At 34.1% G+C, this 9,895-nt stretch overlaps 1 long non-coding RNA gene across 2 annotated transcripts; it reads left to right on the top strand.

Moving 5' to 3' along the window:
- Positions 1 to 5,781: 5,781 nt before the first annotated feature.
- LOC149223006 (uncharacterized) lies at positions 5,782 to 6,708 on the top strand. 2 transcript variants are annotated; one of them, XR_016248941.1, is made up of 4 exons: positions 5,782 to 5,878; positions 5,989 to 6,056; positions 6,150 to 6,193; positions 6,288 to 6,708. It is a non-coding gene; the product is annotated as an uncharacterized LOC149223006 (long non-coding RNA). The 2 variants fall into 2 exon arrangements; XR_016248940.1 differs by having other exon boundaries at positions 5,994 to 6,056.
- The last annotated feature ends 3,187 nt before the right edge of the window (positions 6,709 to 9,895 follow it).

The following is a 9,895-nucleotide window of genomic DNA, read 5'->3' on the forward strand; positions in this document are numbered from 1 at the left end:
TGTAGTGTCACAGCTATGTCATATAGATCTCCTCCTTAAAGTCACCATGTGGGAATGTTGTTTTCACATTCATTTATTCTATATTCAAAACAAAAGTTTCTTTTACAAATAATGGGAGCTTAATAGATTCCAATTAAGTAAATGGGGATAACATCTCACCAAATTATATCCCCTTAGCATAGGAACATTATTTCTAAATGAACCTTGCCTTATTCTTTTCAACATTTCCTTCTAAATATATATTTTTTTGAATATCCATTTACGTCCATTAGGTGAAGGTACTAAGTCCCATGTATAATTCTCTCTATCTGCAACCATTCAATCATCCATGGCCAATATCCAAGACTCTTTATCTTCTATTTCCAGTGCCTCCTTTGTGGTTGTAGGCTCATTATTTTTAGCACATAAATAAAATCAGAAGAATTATAATTATACTTGTCTAGTTTTCTTCTTTGAAACATGGACCTCCTTAAAGTTGCAGGTGGATTCTATTCCTCCACTTTCAAAAGATTTGAACCCTCGTCCTAATCAAGTCCATCATGAAATGTTTGTTGAATTTTTTTCATATCTCTTAATATTGAGTGGTAGATGAATCACCAACTTCTTCTCATCCTCTTCTAAATATGCCATTAGGAGAGGACTTGACTTATTTAAAAATAGCATTCCTTCTATACAAAAAATTTCTAGCTATAAGATCCCAAATATTGTACCCTTTCACACCAATGCCATCGAAAATGAAGATACATTTCATAGCCTTGTTATCCATGTTTAACCACTTTTCCTTGGGCACATGAGCATATACCTCATAGTGAAAAACATGAAGATGTTGAAGTGAGGGGTTATTGCTTGTCCAAACCTCCATAGAGGTCTTATGCACAAGAGTTGATGTGGGAGACATGTTCATAAATTAACATGCAACAAAAACTACTTCTATCTACATATTCTCCTTTAAGTTGTCTCCACCAAGCTCCCTCCATCATTGTTTTGTTCATTCATTTTGTAACTCCATTCTATTGAGGGGTGTATGGATTTGTCTAATTTCCATTAATACCATTCTCCTTAAAAAAACTTATCAAACCTCGTGGAATAAAAATTACCACCAAAAGTAATCCTCAACACCTTAATCTTCCTATCAATCTGATTTCCCAAGAGATCTTTAAACTCCTTAAATACATGAAAAGCCTTTTAGAATAATCATCAATAAATAAAATATAATACAAAGTCATTGAAATTGAAGGAACTTTAATTGGACCAAATAAATCAAGATGAATTAAGTACGACAACTTAGAAGATTTACGAGAACTGTGAAAAAATTGAGCACAATTAGTTTCCATATATGAAATGCGCACAAAAATAAAATTCAAGAGAACACTTATTTAGTCCATCAACAAGATATTTATTTTTCAATCCTTGAAATCCCTTCTCACCTATATGTTCCAATATTTGGTGACATAGCATTCTTCTTTACATATAATTTGATTTCAAAGAAAGAGATTTTTAGGTGCCCAAAACATGTGCCCATTAAGAGTAGATAAAGTTTTGAGCCTAAAACATTCACACAATTAGTATATCAAATCTACAATCTTACATAATATATATCATAAATAACAAAATGAGATTACTAAGACTAGAAAGGGAATGAAAGAGTGATGACTTTATTTTGTTGTTTTAGTGCCAAATGGATGTAGATTTATAATTTTATTAGAATATGTAGTGTTATTATTCTCTCATGAATCAATACCATGGAGAAAATTCATCACAATTGTCTTTGTCTCTTCAATAGCCTTCACATAAAAGTATGATGGAATTAATATGCCCCTTAAGACTAAAGGAGCTTTAAACCATGTTAAAAGAAGAACACATGACATGATAAGAGACAAAAGCACTTGGTGGAAATGGCTTCAAACAATATTTTCTTGTATTCACAATAGTCATTCTAGTCATACAATTTATAATACATGAATGAAACCCCCTCATTTTCTCTCACATTAGCATCTCATCAAGAGATAGGCTAATAAGATCTAATGCACACTTAGGATAAAAACTATATCTCATAATGTGAAATTAAACAAAGGAGTGCAAGAATTTGTAATTATATTGAAGTCATAGGCTAATCGTTTGTCATTTTGCCTCTATAACAAAACCTCTTATGCTTCATAATGTAACCAAGTTAATTCAAATTACTTACTTTGCAATTGGAAGTTTCACACTCCATAGCTCTCCTACTCTTTCCATTCATTGCATCATTATGAGATCTTTAGTTACATCTCCAATGCCCTTTTTTAATGCTAGAATATTTTCTCTTTTGGAGAGAAGTTGTTCCTTAATGAGTTTTTTTTCTTTCTCTATTTGTGAGAATCTATTTTATACTTGAGTACCTAATAATGCCTCATTGCTAGGACTTGATTTTTTATCTTTACTTTCTACATTTTTCTTCCAAAATAATTTTAGTGTTCTTGTTAGCATTATGTTCCAATTTTCTAACGCAGCCAACTATTATTAATTGTAAACTTATATAGACATCTTTATCTTCTTCGCTATAAAAATTATAATAAACTCTATCTTTTATTCTTTAATAAATAAAAATCAACAATTACACTGTCACAACTAAAGGAGTTGATCCCTTTAAACCTTTCATAAATCTAGGATTCAAAAAATCTAATTTTAAGCCTCACACGAAACAACACTCCAAACTCTTTACCAAAAGAGGATAACGTTATAAAAAAGTTTGATGGCCATGGTATAATTCTAAAATAATCCTATGTTACACGACTCAATTCCCATAACTACATCCCTAAACCACGCGCAAATTAAAATGTGGGACATCTATTAAATCAAAATATGGAGATAGGAGGGAGAGGAGGAGATTTTATAAGCGAAAGCAAAAAATATTTTAAGATGGCACAAAATATAAGTAATGGAAATACGTGTATAAGAAAAAGGAGAAGAGATTTTATAAATCTAAAAAATAGGTTTAAGAGATTATTGGATTGCTATGTGTACAACCATATTAGATTTCAGTTTCATAATTTTTGTTACAATACTGATCTTCTTAGCCTTTTACAATGTCAAAATTATAGTGAGCTAGGGAGGCTTCTCTCCAAGCTTTTTGAGCATAAGAATAAAATCTTAAATCAAAATAAATAATTTGTTTTTTTAAATCTAATAGACCAATGTTTGGTCTCAGGAAACATTAACCATCGTCATCATCATCATCATTTATTTTCCCACCATATTTAAGACATTTTGTTTTATTCTTTTACAATCAAAATTAAATATGAATGATAAATGGTATTTATCATGTAGTTGTAATTTATAATTTTTTGTGGACTTTTTATTATTAGAACCATTCATCTCAAAATTAAATCTGAATGGTAAATGGTATTTATTATGTAGTTGTAATTTATAAAAAAAAATTGGTCTTATACTAGAACCATTCATACAAGAAATTTGAAAAATTAATGAATTTAAATGTAATTAGGGAAAAATTCAAGGTTAATTTTGGCAACTCTGCTAGTTTTTCATGTTTTTTCCAAAATTTAGAAAGGCTTGCCCAAATTTTATAGGTTGAAATCATTTTACCTTGAAAATCACCAAAACTTTATAGAGACTATATAAAATCATTAGAAATTTGAATATTTTTACAAAAATATCACCAAACATGTTACAATGTGTAGATTAAAGACAAATAAGATTTGCCAAGTTTTTTATACTTTTAAGATTTTCATTCTTAAAATTATCCCTAGATACAAATTGGAAACCCATATCGGTGAAAACTCAACTAAAATATGAGGTTTCTCTGCTCTCTTTTCTCTATAATAAAAAATGTGAATAAAATTGCTCTACTCTTTTTTCTCTAGAATACGGAAAAAACAATATAATAATTAAACAATATACCGAGAAAAACAATATGATAATTAAACATATTTAACCTCATTTAAAACTCCAAAGACAATATAAGGGTTAAACAACCCTTTTCCAATTAATTATTATCAACAAATCGGTATATTATATTGCCCTCGTCAACTGGCGTGCAGCGCCTGCAGGTGTCCTCCATCCTTGACTGCTGTGTTGTTGGCGTCCAACAAATAAGGGGATGTCCTCCTTCGATGGTTGTTCTGCTGTCTTCCAACAAATAATGCGACATCCATCCTCCCTCCTTGACTGCTGTGCCCATGTCTTCACACCAATAATGTTCCAAGTTGTTCACGTAACACCCATCACCTCGTGTGGCCGAGAAAAGACGTTGTCTAACCAAGTGACCAATTTTACTTAATGATCAATTTTTTGAGTGAGAATTTAGTAATTTTTAAATTGTAAAATCACAATTTTAATATTAGAAATAGATTCAATATCATTTAAAATTATTAGATATTTTATGATTTTTTTGGGAGTTTTTTATGTGGGTTTTCCGGTTTAATTTCTCTAAAATCTGGTAGCAATTTATTGAAATCACAAGTTTGATGGGTAACCGCTACACAATCAAGTGCCCTAAGATTTTTGAGGGTGTTGAATTCATATATACACTCAAAAAACCAGTTTACATAACACAAATCAAAATTTCACCTCAAAATTTCAGCACCAGAAATTTCAAACAATCTCACTAAAAGCAATTCCCTTTAAATTTTACAACTTCAATTTGTTTTTTTTCAAATTTTATCTAAAAAAACCAACTTTTTTTGGACAAAAAAAAACAACAACAACAACAAAACAAAACAAAACAAACAAACAAACAAAAAACTTATATTTTTAAACCACCAAAAAAAACACTCATACCTAAACGTGGAAAACTGCGACTAAGAGTGCCACATGATGGAACAGTTTTCTTGCTTATTCGCTCCATCGTTACCGAAAAATCAGGCCTGAAATTTGAGGTTCCACATAAACCTTTTTTTTTAATGGTATTTTTAATGTATTTAACGGTAACCAAAAGTTTTGAAACTCAAAAATGATATGTAAACCGTAAATTTTATGGGTAAGTTTATAAGTTGTATATCATAAATTTTAATGAGTGATTTAAATAAAGATTGATTCAGATACTCTGCTTAGTTGCAATATTTATTATGCAACATTTATTTCTGGTCAACGGGCTGGAAATGTATTTATTTATGATCACTCTTCTTCTTTTGTATATTAAGTAGAAATAAAAAATTTAATATAAGAGAAATAATAACATTTTCTAATTTAACACAATTAACCTACATTTTATTTAAAAAAATAAAATAAAATCAATGTTATAAAATTAAACTGGTGAACTATTATATTAGATGATTTTCCTTTTAAAAATAAATACTTAGCAATTCTAATTTAGAATCATTAACCTATATAATGTACCACCACAAAACATTTAATTTTAAAAAACATTTTACATACTACGGAAATAGAATATCTAATATCTATACATTAAATTTGCAAACATTAGTTTACTATGTATGAGCTTGATCACTGTTACGTTATCGTTAATGGCGCCTTGTAATTTAATGCTAATTGATTTGATTATTCTCCATGCAATACGGGAATTAAGGTTTACATTAGATCACATTTATTCTTCACATGGCACCTGAGGGGTCTTACTGTCCTCGGCCTGACCTGTGTTAAATGCTCCCTGCTCTCGGTTCCACGCAGCACGATCTCGACATATCTGGATGCATGTATTCGGCAAAGGCGAGCGTTTGCATGCGACACTTGGCTCGATTTGCTTCCATGGGTTTTTGGAGGGCGATCCGATGGTGGAAAAGAGTTCGGGTGTAGCCATCTACCCAAAACTCCTGCGCCCAGCCAACTGTGGATTTGGGTTTTTTCATGTTGCAGCTCTGTAACTCTGTTGGCCCTTCTCTGTTGCATGTAATGGAGGTTTTTAGCATAGTTAGGCCATCAGGTAGCTTAATTTTCCTGACCCTGTTCGATTTCAGTTTACAAAGTTGTGGGGTTTGTATTTCTTTCTCCAGCATTTGGTATAGCATGGTGTCTAACCGGTTCCTCCCATAGTCCAGGGGTGGCATCAATGTTTGCGGATTCCACCGCTGGTGGCCAAAACCCCAATCGACTTCTGGAAGGTGAGTTGGATTTTGTCTCCGTTTATGTTCATTTATTTCCAGAGCTTAATAGCAGTGTTTGATTCAAGGTTTACTGACCAACGCCTCTTGCAGGAAAAGCAGGAGGGTCGCTATCTATAGGAGTTCGTTAGCATTAGGTAAAAATTTCACTTCCTCGGCATTACTTGAATCTCTGGTTTTGGCGGATTTTTGACTTGGATAGTTTCTTGAGACTGTGGTTCTTGCTCGCAGGTACTCTACGCATTACTCTGCAATTGGTTTGCTCGATGGGTGGTCTCAACAGTGTTACTCATATTCCTTTTTAAGGGCTCATGGATTTTTGTTTATGTCACAAGTTGGAGACTCCTTTCCGGTTCACTAAATGGTTATAGTCATAGATTAAAGCAGACTGTGTAGGAAGTTGTTTGACAAGCCACGACATAATGCCGAAACTAGTGAATCGTACTTTTGTTTGTATTAAAGGATTTAGGTTGTTAATCTTGGCACACGGTGCTTCACATAATTCTGACACTGCTTTGTTCTGAGTTTTGTTTGCGGTCTATGTTTCTTGGAAAGACAACAACATATATTTATGTTTTAATGAATTAAGGGTTTAGCTGTGTTAAGATTATGAGACCCTCCGGCCAAAGAGCCAATACTGTAATTTCATGATTGATTCTAGTCCTGATAGTTTGCTGCTATTTTAGGGTTATGAGGTTTTCAGGCCGGCCAGCCAATATTAGTACTTTTGATTCAATCCTTTATTATCTCTTATAAATAAAGCACTTCCTATAGTGGTATTTCTCTTACTAATTTTCTTTGTCATCATATTGGCTAGTAAAGGTTATTTCTATATTTTCCTTTTAAAAGTAAACACAAAATGATAGGGTAATGATCTATACTTTAGGCAGAAAGTACTAACCTTCTGCACCTTGTTGCTACTATTTATTCAGAAATCTGTACATTTTATCATAAAAGTCTATTCTTATAAATTCCAGAGTTTGCATATCTATATAATGCGGTAATTTACTAGACCAGGCAATACTTAACTGTAATCTTTCACTATTAGTTATGTTGAATGTAGGCATTTCAAGTTTGTGCACTGCCTATATGCATTGTATGCAATTTTTCCTCTTGGAAATACTTCTATCAAATTAATTATTATAACTTTGCATCCTGTCAGCAATTTTTAGATATAGACTGGAATTACTTATCTGTTAAAGGACTTGTAAACATACAACTCTATGTCTGTCTAGACAGTCTCTCCTCCCAACCACGAGTCTAGTGATTACGTCCAGACTCTTCCCCGAGCACTTCCTTCTTTGTTAGAGTTAAAATAAGTCCAGATACGGTTGGGTACCTTAGGCCTCAAGACTCACTGTCCAGCCTCAATTCTTGTACCTTGGAGACTATTTTGGAGCATTTTTCCCACTGATCTATTTCACCCATCTCAAGGAATGATCCCCCTCTCGACTTCTTCCCATCTCTATATTCCCTTTCTTTCCAGGAATAGATGAGCAACTATTTCTTTTAATAGTTTCTTTTGACTTGTTTCAAACAGTCTTTTGTAAAAAATACCTTGACTCCTAATTTACCCATTAGTTAGGTAATAAAAGAAAATATCTAGGCCTTCCAGTCTCAGTCATTTATCACTTAACAATATAACATAAGAAAATTAATGCAGTAAAAGGTAAAATGAAGCTTAGTAATCATAGTAATTGTTTATGCAAGCTTGGGGTGTTACATCTCCCCCCCATAAGAGGAACACCGTCCCTGGTGTTCTTTTAATTTAAGAAAATAACGCCAGATAGGCTTCCCGCATGAATCCCTCTTCTTCCCAGGTGGCCTCATCCGGGCCAAAGTGCTTCCACTACACTTTAACCTAGGTGATGGCTCGCTTTCACAAGTTGGTTTCTCTTCGATCGAGAATACGAAGAGGTTCTGCCAGAAACTCTCCTTCCGGTTCGACCTGCACATACACAATCCATAGTCACCACTTCCTCAAAACAATTTGTCAAAAGTTATGTATTCTACTTAACTGATTACCTGAATATTTTCCCAGCTAATTATATGTTGAGGGTTGTACACATATTTTTTTAGTAATGAAACATGGAAAACATTGTGGACCCGGATATGGCTTGGTAATGCGAGCTTGTACGCTACAGGTCCAATCCGTTCCAAGATTTGGAAGGGTCCACAGTACCGGGGTGCTAACTTGGCACAACCCCTCCATTGTAAGGAACTTTTCTGGGGTTTTACTCTTAGGTATACATGATCCCCTATCTGAAATTCTCGGTATGTCCTCTTTTTATCTGCGTACATCTTCTGCCTGTCTTGGGCCACCTTTAGATTTTGTCAAACCTTCTTAACCATCTCTTCCATTTCTGCAAGCATGTAAGGACCCAAAGCCAGTTTATTGACTGGGCTATTCCAATCTATGGGCACCTTGCACCTTCTCCCATATAACACCTCGAAAGGGGTCATGATGTCCATTATTATAAGCAAATTCCACTAGGTGGAGATAGTCCTCCCACTTATGTGGTTGTTGCATCACAAACATACGTAACATGTCCTCTAGTACTTGATTCACTCGTTCGGTTTGTCCATCCGTTTGAGGATGGTAAGATGTACTAAATTGGATCTGGGTACCCAATCTGAAAAAGAGGGTTTTCCAGAATGTGGATGTAAATTTTACATCCCTATCAGAAATTACCACCTTGGGTATTCCGTTCAAACAAAAAATTTCCCTCATAAATATGTCTGCAATCTCCACAGTTTTATAAGTGGATTTTACAGGTATAAATTGAGTGATTTTGCTCAACTTGTCCACCACCACCATAATTGAGTTGTGTTGCTTTTTGGTACGAGGTAAGCTGGTGATGAAGTCCAAAGATATGGTCTCCCATTTCCACTTTGGGATGGGCAATGGTTGCAACAAACCAGTGGGACGCTGAAGTTCCGCCTTTACCAACTGACATTCCAAACATTTGGACAAGTACTCGGTTACATCTTTCCTTAACCCGGGCCAAAAATACCCCTTCTTGATGGCTGAAAATAGCTTTTGGTACCCTGGGTGGCCAGCACATGGTTTCCTGTGGAACTCATCCAATATCAATTGTTTAACAGAATTTTGGTTAGGAACATATATTCTGTTTTTGAAGGTGAGGAGCTGATATGAATTTATTTCGAAATCTGATATTTCCTTTTTCAACTGAGCTTCCCTTGCTTGCTGCCAAAGAAAAGTATATTTCGGGTCCTTGATGGAGGCTTCCTTTATGATTTCCAGGATATTTGAGCATACCTGACTGATTTGGACCTCATAAATACAATGTAATTTCCTGCTCAATGTGTTGGCCACTCGATTCTCCTTACCTTTTAGATGTTTCATTTCAAAATCGAACTCACTCAAGAATGTTGTCCATCTGGCTTGCCAAGCATCTAAGCTAAACTTGTTAAAGAAATTGGTAAGGTTGTTATGATCTGTTAACAATAGAAATTTCTTCCCCAACATGTAGTATCGCCACATTTTAAGTGCATGCACTACTGCTGTTAATTCAAGGTCGTAAGCAGAATATCGCTGCTCATAATCCTTTAATTTCTGTGATTCATAAGCAATAACTTTTCCTTCTTGTGTCAACACTCCGCCAACACCTTCTTTACTAGCATCCATGCAAACCACGAAAGACTTTTCCAGATCTGCTACCTTTAATACGGGTGTTGTGGTAAGTAGGTGTTTTAGCCTTTCAAAGATTTGCTGACATTCAGTTGTCCATCGGAAAGTACGTCCCTTTTTCTGCAATAAAGTCATTGGAATTTTTTTTTTTTGAAAATCCTTCAATGAACCAATAGTAGTACCGTGC

This window comes from Pinus tabuliformis, chromosome Q (assembly GCF_031772625.1).
Source record: "Pinus tabuliformis cultivar Carrire ecotype Pingquan chromosome Q, CPIR1, whole genome shotgun sequence".
Taxonomy (NCBI): domain Eukaryota; kingdom Viridiplantae; phylum Streptophyta; class Pinopsida; order Pinales; family Pinaceae; genus Pinus; species Pinus tabuliformis.